We start from the raw sequence: 21,932 nt of genomic DNA on the forward strand, positions 1-21,932 counted from the left end.
GCGTCTCACAAGTTCGTGTACTGATATTTATTTGAAAATTTAATCTTTATTTCAACTAATAACTGGTAAGATAAAGCACAACGATCAATCAACTTAACTACAGACTGAATTCACTTAAACTTCAGAACTTAATCGCTATCCCATCCATTACAGAAAAACCGAACAAATGAAGCAAATCGAATCATATCAACTGACTGAGTATTCCGAAAAGTATATTTCGTAACCGGTTTTCGTCCGGGCACGAATTTTTTATTTGGCGGGAAAAATGATGGGAATAAATGGTTTTTTTTAAATAATTTGGGAGTCGCCATCGGCCTTTTGGGTCAGGTAGGTCGAATACCTAAAAATCATCTTTTAAAAGAGTTTTTAAGAAAACATTGATTAAAAGATAAATTGATCTGCGTGTTAACAAAAAATTCTTTCTTTTTAATAATAAAAAGGGATTCGTGGTCGGTTACGTTTAGGGAAGGATTAGCACCCCTACAACGCCCAATTGATACTTTTTAATTATAAATTGTCTCTTATTATTAGAAATTTAAAAATTCAAAATATATTTAATTTATGATCCTATTATTTTATAATTATGAAAAAAATATTTATTTATATATATTTGTAAATAAAATATTTATTTATTTAGAAATATCAGAAAAGAATTTCTAGGTGCCTTAAGACAGCTCTTTTCTTCGATATTTATTTATTTAAAAATATCAAAAAATGGACATCCAGTTATTTTAAGACTGCCCTTTCTTAATATTGAAAAATAAATAAATATTAAAACATGATTAAAATAAGTTAAAAATAATTAAATAAGATTTTAATAAATAAAATAAATATTATTTTATTATAAAATATATTATGGCTAAATAATAATAATAAATAATATAATAATAATTAAAATTAAACATATTAACATATAACTAAACAATAAATAAAATTAAAACTATATATAAAACTTGTAAAAAATAAATAAAAATTGAAATTAGTGACTAAATTATAACCTAATTCATAATTAATTATTTAAAATTACAGGGATTAAACATGTTATTTTACTCATTTATTAATTTATGGACTAAAATAAAATTATATTAAATTCGAATGTCAAATTAAAAGAAATTAAAACATGTTATTCAGGGTTTAAAATATTAATTAATAAAGTTACGAGGACTAAATTGGTTATTTACTTAAAATATCTATTATTATGCAAATGACTAAAATAAATAAAATTAAAGTTATTAAACCGGATTAAAAGGATTATAAATTGATTTAGTGACTAAAATGTAAGGATTACAAACTAGGATGGCTGCGGAAAGGGTTTGGCCATGCACGAAATTACAGATATACCCCTCCCAAAACGGCGTCGTTTGGGAAGGGGTATTTATACCCGAAATGGCTGGCCCTTCGGGCCAGCTCTCTCATTTCTCTCCTCTCTCTAGAGAAGAGAAATATCATTTCTCTCGCTTCTCTCTAAAACTGAGAGAAGCGGCACCGGCTGGCAGCCGTTCGCCGGTGTTGACTCTGCCACCGCATCCGGTGGCCGGAAAAATTTTTTTTTACACCAAAATACAGATCAGACCATCCTATTGATGGTTCCGATGACCGTTTCTCTTAAAACACTCTCGATCGGAGCAAATCTACGAAAATACCTTCGGGTTTTCGTAGACCTTTGGTGATGTTTGGAGGCTCGAGTGAACTCCGGCGACGGCGGGGCTTTGTTGGTAAGTCTCCCTCGTATTTTTCTTGCTATTATGGTTGCTGGGTTGCTCTCTGTATCTTCTTTTCTTTTTCTTTTTTTGCTTTCTGTTTTTCTCTTGGGTTGCTGTTGTAGTGATTTTTTTTGTTGTTCGATGTCCCCTTGTTTGCAGGTGGTCGATGGCTTTATAGCCATCACCAGCGCTTGTCTCGGACTGGGTAAAAGGGTTGATTTCGGTGATTCACCGAACTATGTGGTGACTCACCCCTAGAGCAGCAACATAGGTGGCCATCTGGGTCTTCTGGAGCCTTCGACGAGGGGCGGCTGGAATGCTCTTGGAAACGGCGACGACCGCGTGGCACAGGAGTGTCGACAGCTGGACGTTGGATCACCTGGCAGAGGCGGCGGTTGGCCTTCTGGAATCATCAGAGGCGGCTGGAGTGCTAGGGTTTAGAAACCCTAGCTGAAACCCTAAATTAGTTTAGGGTTTCTTTTTGGGTCTGGGTCGGTTCTGGTTAGGTCTTCAATTTGGGCTTGTAATTATTTTTTAATAATAATATATATAATAATAATAATAATAATAATAATTATAATAATAATTATTATAATATAAATAATATTCAAATGAAAAAAATGAGTATCTTCAGCTGCCCCTCTTTGTTTATTCTTGTGTTAACAAGAATAGAGTAAAGACGAAAAGATAATAAGTTTTTTTTTTCATTTGATTTTACTTGATTATGATGGGAATGTTGAAATAATTCTTCTTTGGGATTAGCTCTTCTCATTATGAACTTTTCCACCGGGGATGACAACTCATCTCCTTTTGTGATGTAATCTAGCAAAGGTTGAATAATCTCTTCTCATTATAAATTTCTTCTTCCTTCTTCAGATGAGTTCTTCTCATTATGAACTTTTTCTAGAAAAGTTGATCCAACAAGTGATGAATTTAAGCAAAAGGTTGAACAAGTTATTCTCATTATGAACATCTTCTTCTTTTTTAGATGAGTTCTTTTCATTATGAACTCTAATTGGCACTGCTGATCCACCGAGTGATGAATTTAAGCAAAAAGTTGAACAAGTTCTTCTCATTATGAACTTCTTCTTCTTCTTCACATGAGTTCTTCTCATTATAAACTCTAACTGGCACTGCTGATCCACCGAGGGATGAATTTAAGCAAAAAATTGAACAAGTTCTTCTCATTATGAACTTCTTCTTCTTCTTCAGATGAGTTCTTCTCATTATGAACTCTAACTGGCACTGCTGATCCACCGAGGGATGAATTTAAGCAAAAAGTTGAACAAGTTCTTCTCATTATGAACTTCTTCTTCTTCTTCAGATAGTTCTTCTCATTATGAACTCTAACTGGCACTGCTGATCCACCGAGGGATGAATTTAAGCAAAAAAGTTGAACACGTTCTTCTCATTATGAACTTCTTTTTCTTCTTCAGATGAGTTCTTCTCATTATGAACTCTAACTGAAAATGTTGATCCATTAAATGATGGATTTAAATCTTTGCTAAAATCTTTGAAATTCCTGTCAAAATTTAACATGGATAAAATGAATGAAAATGCACCTATTTTTGCAAATGCCTAAATATGATGCATGAATGTTAAGTTTATCTTTATTTGATTTCAAATTGGTGAACTTAGTATTTCTTCAGTTGTGTAGAAATTCAATAAATCTTTCTTCTTCAAATCGGAGAATCTATCATCTTTTAAAAATGTAGATGTAGATATAATGTCAAAAACCCCTTGAGAACAAAACTCAATGGCACAGGCTCTTGAAAAGTTTGTACTCATGTAACATGTTGATTCTGATAACTACTCATCTAATTATGAAGTGATCTTTCAAGATGATTTCACAGATATTGATAGTTCTTCTGATATCGAGGAAATCCTGAATTCTGGTTCTGATGAGGAGAGTAAACTGTTATACTTTACAAAAATGGGATACTCAAATGCTAAGTCTTCAATAGTCATAGAGATGTGATCCTGATTCATCAATTGTAGAGTTGACAGATTTTATATGTGCTGCTCAAATGGCTAAGGTTGCTGACACACTTCTTCCGGTAAAAGATAAGAAGCCATTATGCAATGATCCCAATTACAAGAAAAGGCGAAACTTGGGCTATGATTTTCTTAAAAAAGAAGAAGCATAAGTAGCTTAGAAAGAAGCTTCTTGATGAAGGCAATCATGCAGTTCATCTTCCTAATCCAATGATTGGTTTTGGAATTCTTACCGAACCAGATCAGATAACTCAAAGAACACTTCCAGAAGATGCTATTGAGTCTCCTTATTTATACTATGATAATGTGGTGGTTGCTTCAGTTGGTTTTTGGACCAAAACATCACAGTACTTATATGATGTAGAGCCAAAATTTGTAGATTCGAAGCATTTTTGTACTGCTGTATGATAAAAAGGCTATATTCATAATCTGCCAATTGAGAACATATTTCTTCTTGTTCCGCTTCCAAATAACTCTATGATGGTAATAATTTGTTTGCTTTTTAACAATGATTGCAAACGTTGATAAGATTTACTTTGTTTTCCATGACCTTAAAAGTATTAACATAAAGTGATATTCAGAAATCTTTAACTTATTTCAAAATTATATTAATCCATTTACAAAAAAAAAAAGAATAAGTTGAATTTTCGAAAATAAATTGAATCTCAAATAAATTGAATTTAGATAAAATAAACTTAGAATTTATTAATATATAGATAGAATTGTATTCAAAGTTATGGTAAGCATAGGAATGATAAAAATTCAAATGACTCAACAAGTTATTAGCATAAGTATTTCTAAATTAATCAAATTGATATAATTTAGAGTACTGATGTAAGCTTTTGTCTGAAAGATCTCAAACATTGTCAGAATGCTTGTAGATGTGAAGTTCCTCCCAAACTATCAAACTCTTAAGAGGGTTCAATTGCCAGATGCCTAATATCAACATGCATTTGAGCCGCCCTTTCAGGTTTTCAACTCAAATCCTTCATTTGGTTACAAGATGCCCTTTGCGGGTTTTCATCTTGACCCCCTCTTTTTTTTCTTTCTTTTCTTTCTTTTCTTTCTTTTTCTTTTTCTTTTTTCTTTTTTTTCTTTTTCTTTTCTTCTTCTTCTTTTTTTCATTTTTTCTTCAAGCATAATATTTCTTGACAGAATCTGAGTTTATTGGGTTTCTCAGAATTTTTCCATCCATTTCTGCCAAAATCAACGCTCCTCTGGAAAAGGCCTTTTTTACAACGTATGACCCTTCCCAATTAGGCATCCATTTCCCACGGAAATATTTATGTATAGGCAAGATCTTTTTTAGTACTAGATCACCCTCTTGGAATTCTCTTGGATGTACTTTCTTGTCATGAGACTTCATCATCCGTTATGATACATCTGTCCATGGCAAATAGCTTTCAATATTTTCTCTTCAATAATGTTCAACTGATCAAATCTAGCTTGGATCCATTCAGATTCATCGAATTTTGTTTCTCTCAAAATTCAAAGCGATGGAATCTCAACTTCAATTGGTAAGACTGCTTCCATCCCATAGACTAAAGAAAAAGGCGTTACCCCAAGTAGATGTTCGAACAATAGTTCGATATGCATATAGAGCAAAAGGTAACTTCTCGTGCCAATCTTTGTAAGTTTCAGTGGTCTTTGTAATGATTCTCTTGATGTTCTTATTTGCTGCTTCAACTGCCCCATTCATTTTTGGACGATATGCCACTGAGTTTGCATGTTTGATCTTAAACTGTGCACAAAGTTCGGTCATCATCTTGTTATTCAGGTTCAGAGCATTATCTGTAATGATTCTTTCTGGTAGGCCATACCGGCAAATTATTTCTTTCTTTATAAATTTACAGACTGTGGACCTCTTAATATTGGCATACGAAGCAGCTTCAACCCACTTGGTAAAATAATCAATTGCCACAAGGATGAAACAATGTCCATTCGATGCTTTTGGTGTGATTGCCCCAATGACGTCTATTCCCCACATAGAAAATGGCCAGGGTGCTGTCATTACATGTAAAGGAGATGGGGGTACATGAATCTTATCTGCATATATCTGGCATTTATGACATTTCCTTGCATAATCAATGCAATCTGTGTGCATGGTAGCCCAATAATATCCATATCTCATTATTTTTCTAGCCATGGAAAGACCATTTGCATGTGTTCCACATATTCCACTGTGTACTTCTTCAATGATGCTTCTGGCTTCGCTAGTATTTAAACATCTCAATAGCATTTGATCATTGCTTCTTCTATACATAGTCTCGCCATCCAGAAAATATCCAGCAGCCATTCTTCTCAAGGTTCTTTTATCAATTTTAGATGCATTTTGTGGATAACTTTGATTTTTGATATATTGCAGGATATCATAATACCATGGTTTACCATCTACCTCTTCTTCCACACTATAACAATGTGCAGGAATTTCATATACTTGCATTTTGATTGGCATCATATCAACTTTCTTAGTTGCTTGGAACATAGCAGTTAATGTAGCCAAAGCATCTTCCATTTGATTTTCTTCTCGAGGGAGATAATTGAAGGTGACTCTCTCAAATTCTTTCACTAATTCGAAGGTAAAATTTAGGTATTCCAACAATTTAGGATCTTTTGTTTCCCATTCACCTCGTAATTGATACACCACTAACGATGAATCTCCATATATCTTGAGACATTTAATTTTTCTTTCTATGGCTGCTTTCAATCCCATGACACAAGCTTCATATTCCGTCATGTTATTGGTGCAAAAGAACTCCAGTCTACTTGTAAAGGGATAATAAATATTTTATGGAGAAATTAACAGTGCCCCGATTCCTCGTCCCAAGGCGTTGGATGCTCCATCAAAGTAAAGCTTCCAAGATTCATCATTTGTTATGAATTCTTCATTCATGGATATGCATAACAAATCTTCATCTGGAAAATTAAAACTCAAAGGCTGATAATCATCTGATATACGGCTGGCCAGAAAATCAGCTATAACACTTCCTTTTATCGCTTTTTGGTTGACATATACAATATCAAACTCGGATAATAACATCTTCCATCTAGCCATTCTGCCTGTCAAAGCTGGTGATTCCATTAAGAATTTCAAAGGATCAAGTTTGGATATCAACCAAGTAGTATGATATAACATGTATTGTCTGAGTCTTCGAGTAGCCCACACCAAGGCACAACATAATTTTTGTATTGGTGGATATCGAATTTCACAATCAGTAAATTTTTTGCTCATATAATAAATGGCTTTTTCTTTTCTTCCAGATTCATCATGCTGTCCCAATACACATCCCATCGAATTTTCAAAGACTGTCAAGTAGAGAATTAATGGTCTATCAGGCATTGGTGATACTAAAATGGGGGCATTGAATAAATATTTCTTAATAATATCCAAAGTTTGTTGACATTCATCATTCCAGACTTCATGATTGTTCTTTTGAAGTAATTTGAACACTGGATCACATTTGTCAGTTAATTGAGAAATGAACCGAGATATATAATTTAATCTTCCCAAAAAGCCTCGAACTTCTTTTTTTGTATTGGGTGGTGGAAGATCTTGAATTGCTTTTACTTTATCTGGATCAATCTCGATTCCTTTTTTGCTGACCACAAATCCCAAAAGCTTCCCGGAAATTAACCCAAAATTGCATTTAACGGGGTTGAGCTTTAATTGATACTTCCTCAATCTCTGGAAAAGCTTTCTCAAATTTTGAATATGTTCTTCTTCGGTTCGGGATTTGGCAATCATGTCATCCACGTATACTTCAATCTCTTTGTGCATCATGTCATGAAACAAAGTTACCATGGCTCTTTGATACGTTGCCCCTGCATTTTTCAATCCAAATGGCATTACTTTATAGCAGAATGTGCCCCACATGGTTACAAATGTTGTTTTTTCCATGTCTTCAGGATTCATTTTTATCTGATTATATCCTGAAAAGCCATCCATAAATGAAAACCATGCATGTCATACAGTATTGTCCACCAAGGTATCTATGTGGGGTAATGAAAAGCTATCTTTCGGACTAGCTTTGTTGAGATCTCTGTAATCCACACACATTCGAACTTTCCCATTTTTCTTTGGTACTGGAACAATGTTGGCTACCCATTATGGGTATTTGGCTGCCTGTAGGAAACCTGCATTAATCTGCTTCATCACTTCCTCTTTGATCTGCAACAACATTTCTGGCCTCATTCGCCTGAGCTTTTATTGGACTGGTTTATATTTTGGATTGATTGGAAGTTTGTGCATCACTATATCTGTACTCAAACCAGGCATATCTTGATAAGACCAGGCGAAGATATCTTTGAACTCTTGAAGGAGATTTATCAATTCTTGTTTTATCTGGATTGTCAGAGTAGTACCAATTTTTACCTCCTTCATTTATTCATCTGTTCCCAGATTTACAGTCTCAATCTCTTCTTTGTGAGGTAAAATTTGCTTATCTTCTTTTTTCTATCAATCTTAATAATTCAGTAGGAACATCACATTCCAGTTCATCCTCACACTCATTGATTTTCTCCAGATATATGAGCTGCTCTAAATTTATCTTTCGATTAAATTTAGGAATAAACATGCTATTAACATTGTGACACCTGCAAATTTAAGTCGGACATATTTCCGAAAGAATATAGTAAATTTATGAAATAAATGAATGTAAAAATGTAAAAAATGTAAAGAATGATTGCCATTTGAAAATTTTAAAGAAAATTTCTTATATTTAATATTAGGTGAACTTAACATAATTTCCTTTACAAGATAACAAAAAGTTTTCGTACTCTTGGGATAAACATAAAGATTAGTTCTGAATATTACTCTGTGTTAATATTAAAAACTACAGGAAGGTCTTCAGCGGTCCAATTGTTGAGTGTTTCTCCAGGAAAACAAGGGCGAATCCTAGCCAAGTATTTGCCAGTCTTGTTGTCATTCATGATCATGTTGATAAATAATCCTTTCATAGCTTCTTCAACTATGCTTTGATCTTTCGTCAACTTTTCTTCTTTAAAGGCCTTAACAAACTGTTGTTCTACATTAATTGTTCCCCCTGATCTGATGTGGTCTTCAACTGTGGGAAAAACATATGTTCCCAAAGGATTTCTTCTCCTTTCAACCTTGCCTTTCTATCTTCACATCTTCTTTTCATCTCTTTGTTCTTTTGCTAAAAATTGGGCTTAAATACAAGCCCAAAACGATCTTTCTTCATCTTCATCTTCATACTTACAGGAACTAAACTCCCTTGAAGATTCTTTCCTAAACCTTTCCCAGTTTTAGCTCCGATGCCTAAAGTCTGTCGTACAGTCATCTTGGTGCAATCAGACAATCTGAGATATGGAATTTTACTTCCCTCTGCAATAAAGGTTGCATTGACAAATTCAAGAGCTCGGAAAGAGCATTCGAGAGCATCATCATTGGTTTCAATATACGAAACATCACTTGTTATAGACGCAATGATTTCTTCTTCAGCTCCTACGCATATTAGTTGTCCATCAACAACGAATTTCAATTTCTGATGTAATAAAGAAGGAACAACTCCTGCAGAATGAATCCATGGCCTCCCTAATAAACAATTATATGTAGGGTGGATATCCATTACCACAAAGTCAATATTGTACACGACTGGTCCGATTAACAACGGTATTTCCATTTTCCCAAGCACCTATTTTTGAGTGCCATCAAAAGCTCGCACTACATTCTGATAACTTTTCATGCGTGATTTATCCACAGGCATTCTTTGAAGTGTGACTAGAGGCATCAAGTTAAGAGCAGATCCATTGTCAATCAATACTCCTGGAAAAACATGACCATGACAATGTGTGGTAATATTCAAAGTTTTTACTGACCCCATTCCGCCTTCAGGTATTTCATCATCCGTGAACGTTATGTAATTGTCAGCGGCTATATGTCCCACAATTCTGTCAAGTTTATTGAGGGATATATCTTCAGGGATAAAGGTTTGATTAAGCATTCTCATCAAATCATTTCTGTGTGCTTCTGAATTCATCAATAGATCAAGAATAGAAATTCACACTTGTTGTTTATGCAGTTGTTCAACCACACTATATTCAATATGTTTTAGGAATTTCAAAAATTCTTGCACTTGTTTTTCTATTACAGGCTCATTGAATGCTGGAAGGGATTCATCATCAAATACCTTTAGGGGTATTATCATGGATTTTCCTTTTGCTTTCACCTGTTCTGATGCATTGGATGTTTCGGGAGAGTAACATCTCCCACTTCTTGTAAAGAATCCGACTTCACTCACTGCTTCAGACGTCGAATCCAGACTCTGTATTTTCTCTTCTATTTTTTTCAGAGAAATAGATTCTCCTACCATTGAAACATTGGTAGTATAATTCCAAGGTACCCTGCGGGTATCCTTGTATGGAAATGGTAAAGGAGTTGTGATAACTACTTTCGTCTTTGTTGGTGCTGGAATCACTGTAGATGATTTCACATTAATAATCACGGGATCACTTGTTCTCTGATTAGGTTTAGAATCTTCTGATGAGCAAACATCATCTTCTCTTTTCCTTGGTTCTTCTTCAAAGAATTCTATCTCTCTGTTATTCATCAATTTTTGCACCAAATCCCTAAATTCAAGACATAGTTGAATTTCATGCCCCTTCTCTTGATGATATTCACAATAATTCTTGCCTTCATTATGCTTTGGCCTGAATTCTTGTGGAATTATACCAGATAAGGAGAGTTGTTGAAATATCCAAACAAAAGGAGATTTAATTTCAGAAACGTCAGTTTTTGCTTTCTTTCTGTTCTCTTCCTGAATTGCATTCACGTTTTTATCTCCATGATTTGGCAGCGGATGATTTGATGTAGATGGTGAATTGAATTCTAACTTTCCAGTGTTGATCAAATTTTGAACCACCCTTTTGAATGCCAAACAGTTTTCAATAGAATGACCCATAATTCCTTCATGGTAAATACAGTGTGCCTTTACATCATACCATGGAGGAAATGGTGGTTGCATGGGAACCAAAGGATAGGGCCATATGACATCTGCTTTTAACAGCGAATCATAGATCTCAGCATAGGGTACTGGTAAAGGTGTAAAAGACAACCTTTCATTTTCCTTTCGAGATCCTCTAGACTCTACTCGATTAGTGTTTGTAACACTTTTTTGACGAATCCTTGTTGTAAGAGTTTGCATTGTTGACTTCATTCTCCTTTTTTTGGTACATAGGTCTTTTGGAACTAGACCCCTCATTTGATTCAATTTTGCCACTTTTCAAGACATTTTCAATGAGTTCTCCAGAAATGACCAAATCTACAAAATTTCTGGTTACATTCCCCATTAGATGACTTAAATAAGGAGCTTTTAACGTATGGACAAACATTACTGTGACCTCTTTTTCTGATAGAGGTGGTTGAACTTGGGCTGCTGTGTCACGCCATCTCTGAGCATACTGTCTGAATGTTTCGTTATTCTTTTTCTCCAAATTTTGGAGAGTCTATCTATCAGGGACCATGTCTGTTACGTGGCGGTACTGCTCTAGGAATGCCTTAGCCAAATCTTTCCAGGATCTAATGTTGGCTTTGGTAAATTGAGTATACCATTTTAAGGCTGGTCCTGTCAAACTATCTTGAAAGCAGTGAATTAATAATTTCTCATCTTTCACATATCCTGCCATTCTGTGACAAAACATAGTAATGTGGGATGAAGGGCATGTGGTACCGTCATATCTATCAAATTCGGGAACTTTGAATTTGATGGGGAGGATTAGGTCTGGAACCAAACTCAATTCACTAGCGTCAAACCCATATAATAATTCAGTTATTTCCACGGATTTCATTCGTTCTTCTAAGCTCCTGATCTGTCTGGTCAATTTTTCATTTACTTTTTCTTTCTCATTCAGCTCATTCAAATCTGGGATTAGATGCTCAGCATTAAAATCCCCTATTTTCACATCTGATATAAGTGGATTTTTGCTTGAAGATGCAGGATCCACTTGTCGATTTTCATATGGTTTGGCTTCTTGAAATGCTGATGTGCGGGCATTGATTTGTATAGGTGTAGTACCAGAGTGATAAATTGGTTCTGGTGGGAAACCCAGAGGATACATAGGTTCTTGGTCGAAAGATACAGGATTTTCATGCATTTTTCCAATGATAGCCTATTTTTTAAACATGTCTTCTATTTTCTGCATCATGCTGTCTTGTGAGTTTGCAATACTGACTTCAATTTTATCTAGCTTCATTCTTATCTCTGCTTGTTCTTTATTATGTTGTTCCTCAATACGTTGTATTTTATCCTCCATAATTTTCTTAGTAGCTTGTCTAGTACCGTAGTGAAGTTGTATTTCTCTTTTGGCCAGAATAACTGCGATTGAAAAATCTTTTGATATTATTGTTTCAAATTTTAATTAATGAATTTTATCTTAATAATAAAAATTATACATAAAGAAAATAATTCAATGAATAATGAATGTATGCAAAATGCATGTATGCAAAAGGTATTGATCCCATAAAGTTAACTGTCATAGAACAACTTTCATCGGCATACAAAAGTTTCTTTATAATAGTTCATAACTACAGATAAGGCGTAGCTTTCCTATTAAGCTCTATAATTTCTTTCATTAGCCATGACACATTCTTTTCGAACTTAGAAACTGGATCAACGTGACGCTCAATTATTTTTGCTTCAACAGCTAGTTCCCCAACATATCTAGCAACTTCGCTCATTTGTACCATGGCCTCGAATACCATATTGCTTCTTTCTTCACTTCTTTCTACATAGAAATCAATTGATTTTTGCCATTGTTCATTAGTTCCTTCGAGAGTTTTCTCTAACTCGGTGATTCTGACTTGACAATTGTGCAGAGTTTTTTCAAGATCTCTAATGCGTCTTCGCAGTGAAGCACTTTCCTCATTACTTTCTTTAAGATCACTAGGTCCTAGACGAACCTTTTCTTGAAATAATGACTCTTCAAGTTGCAAAATGTAAGCATTAAACTCTGAGTTTTTGTTTCTAGACTGATCCAGATCTTCTTCAAGTTTTGTTCGTGCTTTTGCGTCCTTTGATTAAGCTTATGGATTTGAACATTCTTGTTTCTGCATCTTTGCATCCAATTGCTAGCCACTTCTTGCTCTACCTCAAGTTTGGTGTTGAAATTCTTTTTTTCCAGCTCCCATTTTTCTTTTTCAACATTGAACTCTTCAATCCTTTGGCCCTTGACTTCAAGTTCGATAATTAGATGGTTTATTTCAGATTCAAATTCCTTGAACATGATATTTTTCTCACTTAAAATTTATCAAGGATGCCATTCTTCATCTCTTCTAAATCTTTGGCTCGGTCCCTTTCTCTTTGCATTTCATTCATGATCTCGCGGTGTTCAGCTTTGTGTTTTATAATTCGCTCTCTTCTATCAACCTCAAAATCTTCCATTTTCTGCTTTCCTTTCTCAAGGCTTTTGAGTAGACGGCTATTCTTTCCTTTCAGATCTTCAACTCGACTTTTCTCGATATTCAATTCTCTGGTCATCTGTACTGTTGATCAGCTCAGTCCTGATGCTTTTCGGGATTTATATAACTCCTGGTAATTTTTCTTTAATGTTCTGAATTCACCATCAACTTTTTCTTTGTTTTCTCTCAACATTGCACATTGTGATGAATGAAAGTCAATGTCAACACCTAACATAGCTTTATCTCGTCTCATTTGCTCTAATTCTCTTGACCAACCTTCTCTTTCTGCTTCAAACTCAGCTCTCAGGATTTCAATCTCTGATGGAACCACCTTAATGCGATCTTCCATAGAGATATCCTCATTTTGGTCTGGTAGAGGGATATTTTCATTTTTCCTGACAGATCTCCATTCCTCATAATCAGGAGTTAACATTTCTTTTGTTGCTTTAGCTCGGATACAAAAAGTTGTTTTCCAAGCTGTAAAGGCATCCATGATATTTCTTTTATAATTTTTGCTATGGAATGCGAACTCAGACGAATGTAATCCAGCAGTGACAGGTACAAATTGACGACCTTCATACTGTCTTATGACCAGAAGTGGTGCATATCCAATTCCTCCCCACAATCCGAGCAGCATTACCCAGTTGTAATCACCACATTTGTAAAAGAATTCCCTTTGGATTTGCCACGGGGCTCAGCAAATAATGTCATCGCTTTGCAGATTTCAAAAGGCATTAATCCACATATCTTTCGTAATTTCTTTCGGCCATTCTTGCTCCAGAAATTCTTTTAATGGTGAGTAGTCCGTATTAAAGTGCCGGTATGAAACCTTTTCTGTCCTCCAAAAATGGCTACGGATCCAGACATATAACAATTGGGTACACCCTGAGAATTGTCCACCTCCTAGCTTTCTACAAGCGTTTAATGATCTGAAAGTCTCAGCTAGAATTGCAGATGCAGGATTAATCATTTTTGGTAGCTGCTCAAACAAATCTACTACTACAGCTTCAATATATCCCAATACTTTTGGGAAGATGACCATACCATACATACCCAGAGCAAAGAGATCGAATCGTACTTTAGTGTCTGGATGACTCTGAATAAGTTCTTTAATGTTGGTTCAAGCAATGCCTTCGCTTTCGCCCTTTTGTTTTGTACGGGATGACACTCATTCCTCTCGTACTCCAGCAATCTTTGCTAATTTAACTCGAAAAGGTTGAGTTTTAATTGACCTTGAATAAATTCGATTCACCAAAGCCCCTTCTATATGTAGCAAAGTTGTGTACTCTTCAATAGTAGGAACCAAGTCCTCCTTATTGAGAGTGAAGCAATTGTCCCTGGATTCCAGAATTGAATTAGGGCTCGAAGTAAGTCCTCATCAACTTCAACATAGAGCAAATATGAGATGTCTCCGTAAGTCTGATAAAACTGCAACTTTTTGTTTGAGTCCCAACTCTCCCAAATGCTTCGCAAATCTTGCATATCATTTCTTTTTAGCGAAACAGGAGCATAGCTGGCTAACTCAGATATATAGTCATCCTGCAAACTGTCTCCCCCTTGTCTTTGTAAATCCTCAGCCCACTGTCTTACGTATGAGTTTAGAACTATTTGATTTGAACACTTTTTATCCATGGATGAAGGTTTTCCAATGAGACAATTAACACGAGGATCAATGCCTTTTATCCTGTATGATGCTATGCAAACAGAAGAAATAAAGAACAAAAAAAAATGAATTAGTTCACATAATAAGGAAAAATAATTTAATAATAATGTCTACCTAAATATCTTTATTTAAACATGCTTTCTTCATACTTTAAATAATTTAAATTCACATGCAATTTATTCATTAAATAAATTAAAAGAAAAGTTAGAATTCATTTCTCCTGTGTGTACACCTATTTTGGACAAAATTTTGGCATGGCTTTAGATCGGAAGAGTTTTTAGGGTTTATTATATGCAGGGTTTCAGATCTAAGAATAAAGGTACCCGAATTGTCCTTGTTAGTGCCCCCTTGGGCTGTTAACCCTCAATCCTAGTCCATCACAGACTAAAGTGGTTCAAGTTCAATTCGAGGGGATACACTTCTCTATGCCTGACACGGAGAATAAATTCTCATGAAGACATAGAGCATATGAACCCCGAAAGTTACTTGCTAGGTCTAACACGGAGAATAAATTCTCACGAAGACGTCGCTTTCACTCCCACTTAAGAGGGACAAACTCAATTATAGAGCTTTATATTATGCAATGCAAGTGTTGTGTGTGAGGAGAAATGTTCAAACCTCTAACAGAAAAATAAATAATGAAATAAAATGCTTGCAAATAAAATGAAATAATATATATAAATACTATAAAAATAATAAGTATATAAAAAATTTGAAAAGAAAGAATTATAAATTAAATATATAAATTTTTTAATTTATAATTAATAGAGACAATTTATAATTGATTTTAAAAGCTTGAAAAGTCCCCAGCGGAGTCGCCAAGCTGTCGTAACCGGTTTTCGTCCGGGCACGAATTTTTTACTTGGCGGGAAAAGTGATGGGAATAAATGGTTTTTTTTTAAAAAATAATTTGGGAGTTGCCATCGGCCTTTTGGGTCAGGTAGGTCGAATACCTAAAAATCATCCTTTAAAAGAGTTTTTAAGAAAACATCGATTAAAAGATAAACTGATCTGCGTTTTAACCAAAAATTCTTTTTTTAATAATAAAAAGGGATTCGTGGTCGGTTACGTTTAGGGAAGGATTAGCACCCCTACAATGCCCAAAATTGGTACTTTTTAATTATAAATTGTCTCTTATTATTAGAAATTTAAAAATTCAAAATATATTTAATTTATGATCCTATTATTTTATAATTATGAAAAAAATATTAATTTATATATATTTGTAAATAAAATATTTATTTATTTAGAAATATCAGAAAAGAACTTCTAGGTGCCTTAAGACAGCTCTTTTCTTCGATATTAAAAAATAAATAAATAATTAAAACAATTAATATATAATTTATAAAATAGGATATTTATTTATTTAAAAATATCAGAAAATGGACATCCAGTTATTTTAAGACTGCCATTTCTTAATATTGAAAAATAAATAAATATTAAAACAGGATTAAAATAAGTTAAAAATAATTAAATAAGATTTTAATAAATAAAATAAATATTATTTATTATATAAATATATATATTTATGGCTAAATAATAATAATAATAATAATAATAATAATAGTAATAATAATTAAAATTAAACATATTAACATATAACTAAACAATAAATAAAATTAAAACTATATATAAAACTTGTAAAAAATAAATAAAAATTGAAATTAGTGACTAAATTATAACCTAATTCATAATTAATTATTTAAAATTACAGGGATTAAACATGTTATTTTACTCATTTATTAATTTACGGACTAAAATAAAATTATATTAAATTCGAATGTCAAATTAAAAGAAATTAAAACATGTTATTCAGGGTTTAAAATATTAATTAATAAAGTTACGAGGACTAAATTGGTTATTTACTTAAAATATCTATTATTATGCAAAGGACTAAAATAAATAAAATTAAAGTTATTAAACCGGATTAAAAGGATTATAAATTGATTTAGTGACTAAAATGTAAGGATTACAAACTAGGATGGCTGCGGAAAGGGTTTGGCCATGCACGAAATTACAGATATACCCCTCCCAAAACGACGTCGTTTGGGAAGGGGTATTTATACCCGAAATGGCTGGCCCTTCGGGCCAGCTCTCTCATTTCTCTCCTCTCTCTAGAGAAGAGAAATATCATTTCTCTCGAAAATTGAGAGAAGCGGCACCGGCCGGCAGCCGTTCGCCGGTGTTGACTTAGCCACCGGCCACTGCATCCGGTGGCCGAAATTTTTTTTTTACACCAAAATACAGATCGGACCATCCTATTGATGGTTCCGATGACCGTTTCTCTTAAAACACTCCTGATCGGAGCAAATCTATGAAAATACCTTCGGGTTTTCGTAGACCTTTGGTGATGTTTGGAGGCTCGAGTGAACTCCGGCGACGGCGGGGCTTTGTTGGTAAGTGTCCCTCGTATTTTCCTTGCTATTATGGTTGCTGGGTTGCTCTCTGTATCTTCTTTTCTTTTCTTTTTCTTTTTTTGCTTTCTGTTTTTCTCTTGGGTTGCTGTTGTAGTGATTTTTTGTTGTTGTTCGATGTCCCCTTGTTTGCAGGTGGTCGATGGCTTTATAGCCATCACCGGCGCTTGTCTCGGACCGGGTAAAAGGTTGATTTCGGTGAGTCACCGAACTATGTGGTGACTCACCCCTAGAGTAGCAACATAGGTGGCCATCTGGGTCTTCTGGAGCCTTTGACGAGGGGCGGCTGGAATGCTCTTGGAAACGGCGACGACCGCGTGGCACAGGAGTGTCGACAGCTGGACGTTGGACCACCTGGCAGAGGCGGCGGCTGGCCTTCTGGAATCATCAGAGGCGACTGGAGTGCTAGGGTTTAGAAACCCTAGCTGAAACCCTAAATTGGTTTAGGGTTTTCTTTTGGGTCTGGGCCGGTTCTGGTTGGGCCTTCGATTTGGGCTTGTAATTATTTTTTAATAATAATAATATATATAATAATAATATATATATATATATATATATAATAATTATAATAATATTAATAATAATAATATAAATAATATTCAAATGAAAAAAATGAGTATCTTCAGTATACATAAAACTTCAGCTATGGATATTTGTTTATCATGAGAGGTCCGAGGGAAGAAAGGAAAGAACCGATGTCATCGTTAGGAAACATTATACTTTGTTGCTTCCACATGTGAAGTTCCATCTTGTTTTAAATTTTCCAGAGCAGAGATAATCCTATCCAGGGGCTCATGAACACTTGTCAGCTTGAAACAAAGGGGAAAATGCAAAATATAAGCTCACAACATAACTGAAGACACCAAACCAATCCAACCAACAAACAGGGGAAAAAGCTATCCCTTTTTTATGAGTATTCTGCTCAGTAAAAACATAGGTAAATTCTCCATCACTTGCTTTTCTTTTAGTAGTTCATCTATTTCACATCACATGAGGGAATTGCAACTCATTGGAATGAGTCTAAATGGGAGTGTCAAATGTTAGGATCATTTCTCATAAATAACGCATTTGGTGTTAACATTGTTTCTTATACCACTGAATAAAGTATTAGAAGCCTCCACAGTTGATGAACATCACCACTGAGCAGATTCAAAAGGTTTTTTGATCTTTACAGCATTGTTCATTATATATATTTTTACATTTTGGTTAACTCGAAATTTGTTGGGTTTTGCATGCATTGTTTTGTGTATGTATCATTTGTAATCAAGTTAAAATTCTTTTGGATTCTTGGCGTTCCTAATAATTTTTACTACAGTTTCACAATCACATCATTTGTTTTCTCTCTTTCACAAGTTAAAACAGCTTTGAACTGTTGATTTTATAAGTATATTTTTGTTTGTTGGGGGAAAAATTGTATCAATTTTCTGTGAATATTGATATGATAATGATTGATGTTTCTTCTAGTACCTTGAGGAGAATAAAGAGTTCATTATGGCAATAATGGAGAACCAAAACCAGGGAAAGCTGGCTGAGATTGCTTCCTGAGTGACCCTTCCTTTGAAATCCTTCCTCCTATTCAAGGATAGACGAAAGGGCAGGTGGGGCAGTTGCCCTTGAAAATTTTATTTTCTTTTGTGAATCTGTTTTTGCTTCCTAAAATTTTACAAGTTCTTCCTTCCTCAAATTTTATAAGTTTGTCCTCAACAAAAAATCATGCATCAGTCCATGCTCCTATTCTTTACTCACACATACCAATTGCTATCCAGTTTTTTTCCATTGAGCTGAATGTTTAGATCAATGTCATTCACCCATTATTTACAGCATTATACCAATTATTATAAGCCCTTTTTTGTACTTCATAGTTTCTCCTGTATTTTCTTGCATTTCACCTGTAACTGGAAAGTTTGTGTATTTAATTGGCCATCTATTGGTTGGCTAATCTTTGAGAGTGAGCATAAATATTTTTCTTTGGTAATTTAGTTTCTTAAGTTGTATGTGCAATTCAGTGCTAGTTTTTTTTCCAGCTAATAATTCAGTGCTAATTTAGCGCTCAACTTGTAGGCCTTTTCATGTTTGCAAAACAACATATACATTCCATTTAACACTTGGTCATCCTATATTTTAAAGATGAGATGAATGATTGTTTACCGTGGTTTGCCTATAATTTAAGGAACTGAAGAACAGTGACCACCATGGTGGAAGAACTAGGGTTAGATCTGTATATTTAAGTCTTTTTGAGTAATACAGTCAGTTAATCAGAACTGTAAACTACGGTATCTGCTCTCATTTCATAAAGAAAATGATTCAGGTATCAAGGCACAGCTGCAGCGGAACCTAATGTATCTAGCTAAAATTGCTGATGCACAAGCACAGGGATCAACATCTTCCCAGGTTGTCTTGGAGATTTCTTCGGTTTAATATATTTCGATAAAGCAACATGCATTTCATTTATTTGAACTCATTTGTGAAATATTGAAGATGCCTACGCAATCCACAACACATCAAGAGCAACATGTGCAGTCCTCGCAAGCTGTAATATCTTGCGCTCCTTTTAGCCGTTGAAATCCAAATCTTATTTCTAATATAGATTAACCTTCACCAACGTTTGTTCAAATAAAGATCATACTCATTCGTTTCTTGAATTTAAATCGAGATCCTCTCCCAATTAACTCGAAATCAATTAAATAATAGAGAATGAACAAACTTTAAATTAAAAAGACAATCAAGAATTCAGACTAATCCAAAAAGCTTTCACAATAAAAAAATCCGAACAACAAGCCAATTAAATTTAGTTTATGGCTGGGTGGAAAAGAAATACAAGATAAAGATTCTTCAATAACATGAATAGAAAAGAAAAAGAAATAAAGAAGAAGATTGCACTCCGCTTTTATCTCTCTAGTCTCCCCTCTTTTGTTGGGTTTTGGTCTTCTTTTATAGGAGAGGATTATGTAATGAGAGTTTTAATTGGACTAAAAGAACTAATAAATCTATTCTAATAAAAGAGAATAAATCTCTTTTAATAAAAGAGTAATTAAAAGAGATCTTTATCTTCAAATCTTTTGTAAATAAAACTTCTTTACCTCCTCAATTTCTGCGTGAATATCCCAACTTTTTTGAATTTATCTCCTTGTGCCATGATTATCTTCAAATACCATGAAATTTTCTACTTGTTAGGGAAATTCTTAATCTACACAAATTAACACACACCAACAGTATTTTTTCGAGAAAAACCAACCAAAATGTAATATCCAACTTAACTGTGAAGTAAACTATGAAATCATGAATGAATAACTAATAATGCAACTAGACCGAACCTAAATCTAGCAATAATTATGGGTAAAAGGTAGAAAATATAGTACTTTTATACGTTTAACACTAGGTAGAGTGAAAGCATGACCAATGCCGATGCCATGGTGTTCATATTGTGTAGAGCTCTTCTGGTACTTCTCTGCATCTGGTGATCAGTTTTTATGATGCTGATTTTCATTGTGGTACCAGGAAAAATGTGGAGATTATGGTAGGTGAATATATGTCGAGGGCTAACTTGGTTCTTTTGTCATCTCTCTGGTTTAGTTGCTTCTCATCTCGAATCTCACGGCAATATACTTCCTATTAGTGATTCAAATCATGGTATCTTACATGTAAGGCAGAAGTGATCTTCGCATAATTAAAGAATAACTCAGAATTGAGGTAAACTCATTCGCTATCTTCTAGAAGATAATGCTGCCATGGTACAAAACAATTTTGTTCGATAAGCTCAAGGGGGGGAAAAACACCCGTTGATAGATTATCTTCAGCTACCTGCTGTTCCCCTAAAAAACTTGAGTTAGACTTTCTAGGACCAGGGGCCTTAGCTTTCAGCACTTGTCACATTTTATCTGTCAAAATTTGCTCCATTAACTTCACTGGGATATTCAGATTTGCTCAATAAGTTTACATTTCAGAGACATCCGGCAACACCAGAACAAATGCCATTGGGATGTTCGATCTGTAGTCCCTGTTGAAAATTCAATATTAGCCTAAATGTTCACACCTAAATTAATTTGATGTCATTGCTTACATCAATTTAGTTTTGATGTCATTGCTTACATCAATTTAGTTAGGTGAAAATTAAGTATTTTTCTCATGTTTTAATTTCAATGGTTTAGATTATTTAGTGTTTATTTTAATGAGTGGTTTAGATTGTTTCTTGTAACCTATAAATACCCTACTTGTATTTGAGTTTTATCATCCAACAATCAAAGCTTAATTATAAGCATTTGAAAGCTTTCTTAAGAGTTCTTCCCTTTAGCAATTTTGTGAGATTATTCTAAAGAGAGTTTTTTTTTTCTTCTCGATCAATTAGAGTTTTTACTCTATTTTGATTCTACAATTGGTATCCGAGCCACGTTTTAAAGATCTCTTGAAATTCTGAGTATGCTCTGTGGCTGCAGTTTTTAACTGATCTTCCACATCAGAAAATATTTCTTGAGTTATTGTCGAGGTTATTACAAACCTTGTGGAGCTTCTTTGTGTTTAGAGTAATTTAGTACTCTGCACGTTTGTTACTCAAGCTTGTTCGGTGTAGTCAAAGCCTTGCCGTTAAGATGGGTGATCTTCAAGTAGTTGGAGGAATCAAGAAGCTCAACAACAAAAACAACACGTGGGCAACATGTATGGAGTCATACTTACAAGGTCAAGACCTTTGGGAGGTTGTCGGTGGTGGTGAAGTTACACAACCGGCGACAGAAGATGCCAATGGA

The 21,932-nt window shown here is 34.3% G+C and overlaps 1 long non-coding RNA gene across 1 annotated transcript; it reads left to right on the forward strand.

Moving 5' to 3' along the window:
* Window positions 1-164: 164 nt before the first annotated feature.
* LOC120125087 lies at window positions 165-17,928 on the forward strand. Its single transcript, XR_005516329.1, has 3 exons — window positions 165-210; window positions 8,537-8,540; window positions 17,817-17,928. It is a non-coding gene; the product is annotated as an uncharacterized LOC120125087 (long non-coding RNA).
* The last annotated feature ends 4,004 nt before the right edge of the window (window positions 17,929-21,932 follow it).

Source organism: Hibiscus syriacus, unplaced genomic scaffold (genome assembly GCF_006381635.1).
Source record: "Hibiscus syriacus cultivar Baekdansim isolate YM2019G1 unplaced genomic scaffold, ASM638163v2 tig00110429_pilon, whole genome shotgun sequence".
NCBI classification, from domain to species: Eukaryota; Viridiplantae; Streptophyta; class Magnoliopsida; order Malvales; family Malvaceae; genus Hibiscus; species Hibiscus syriacus.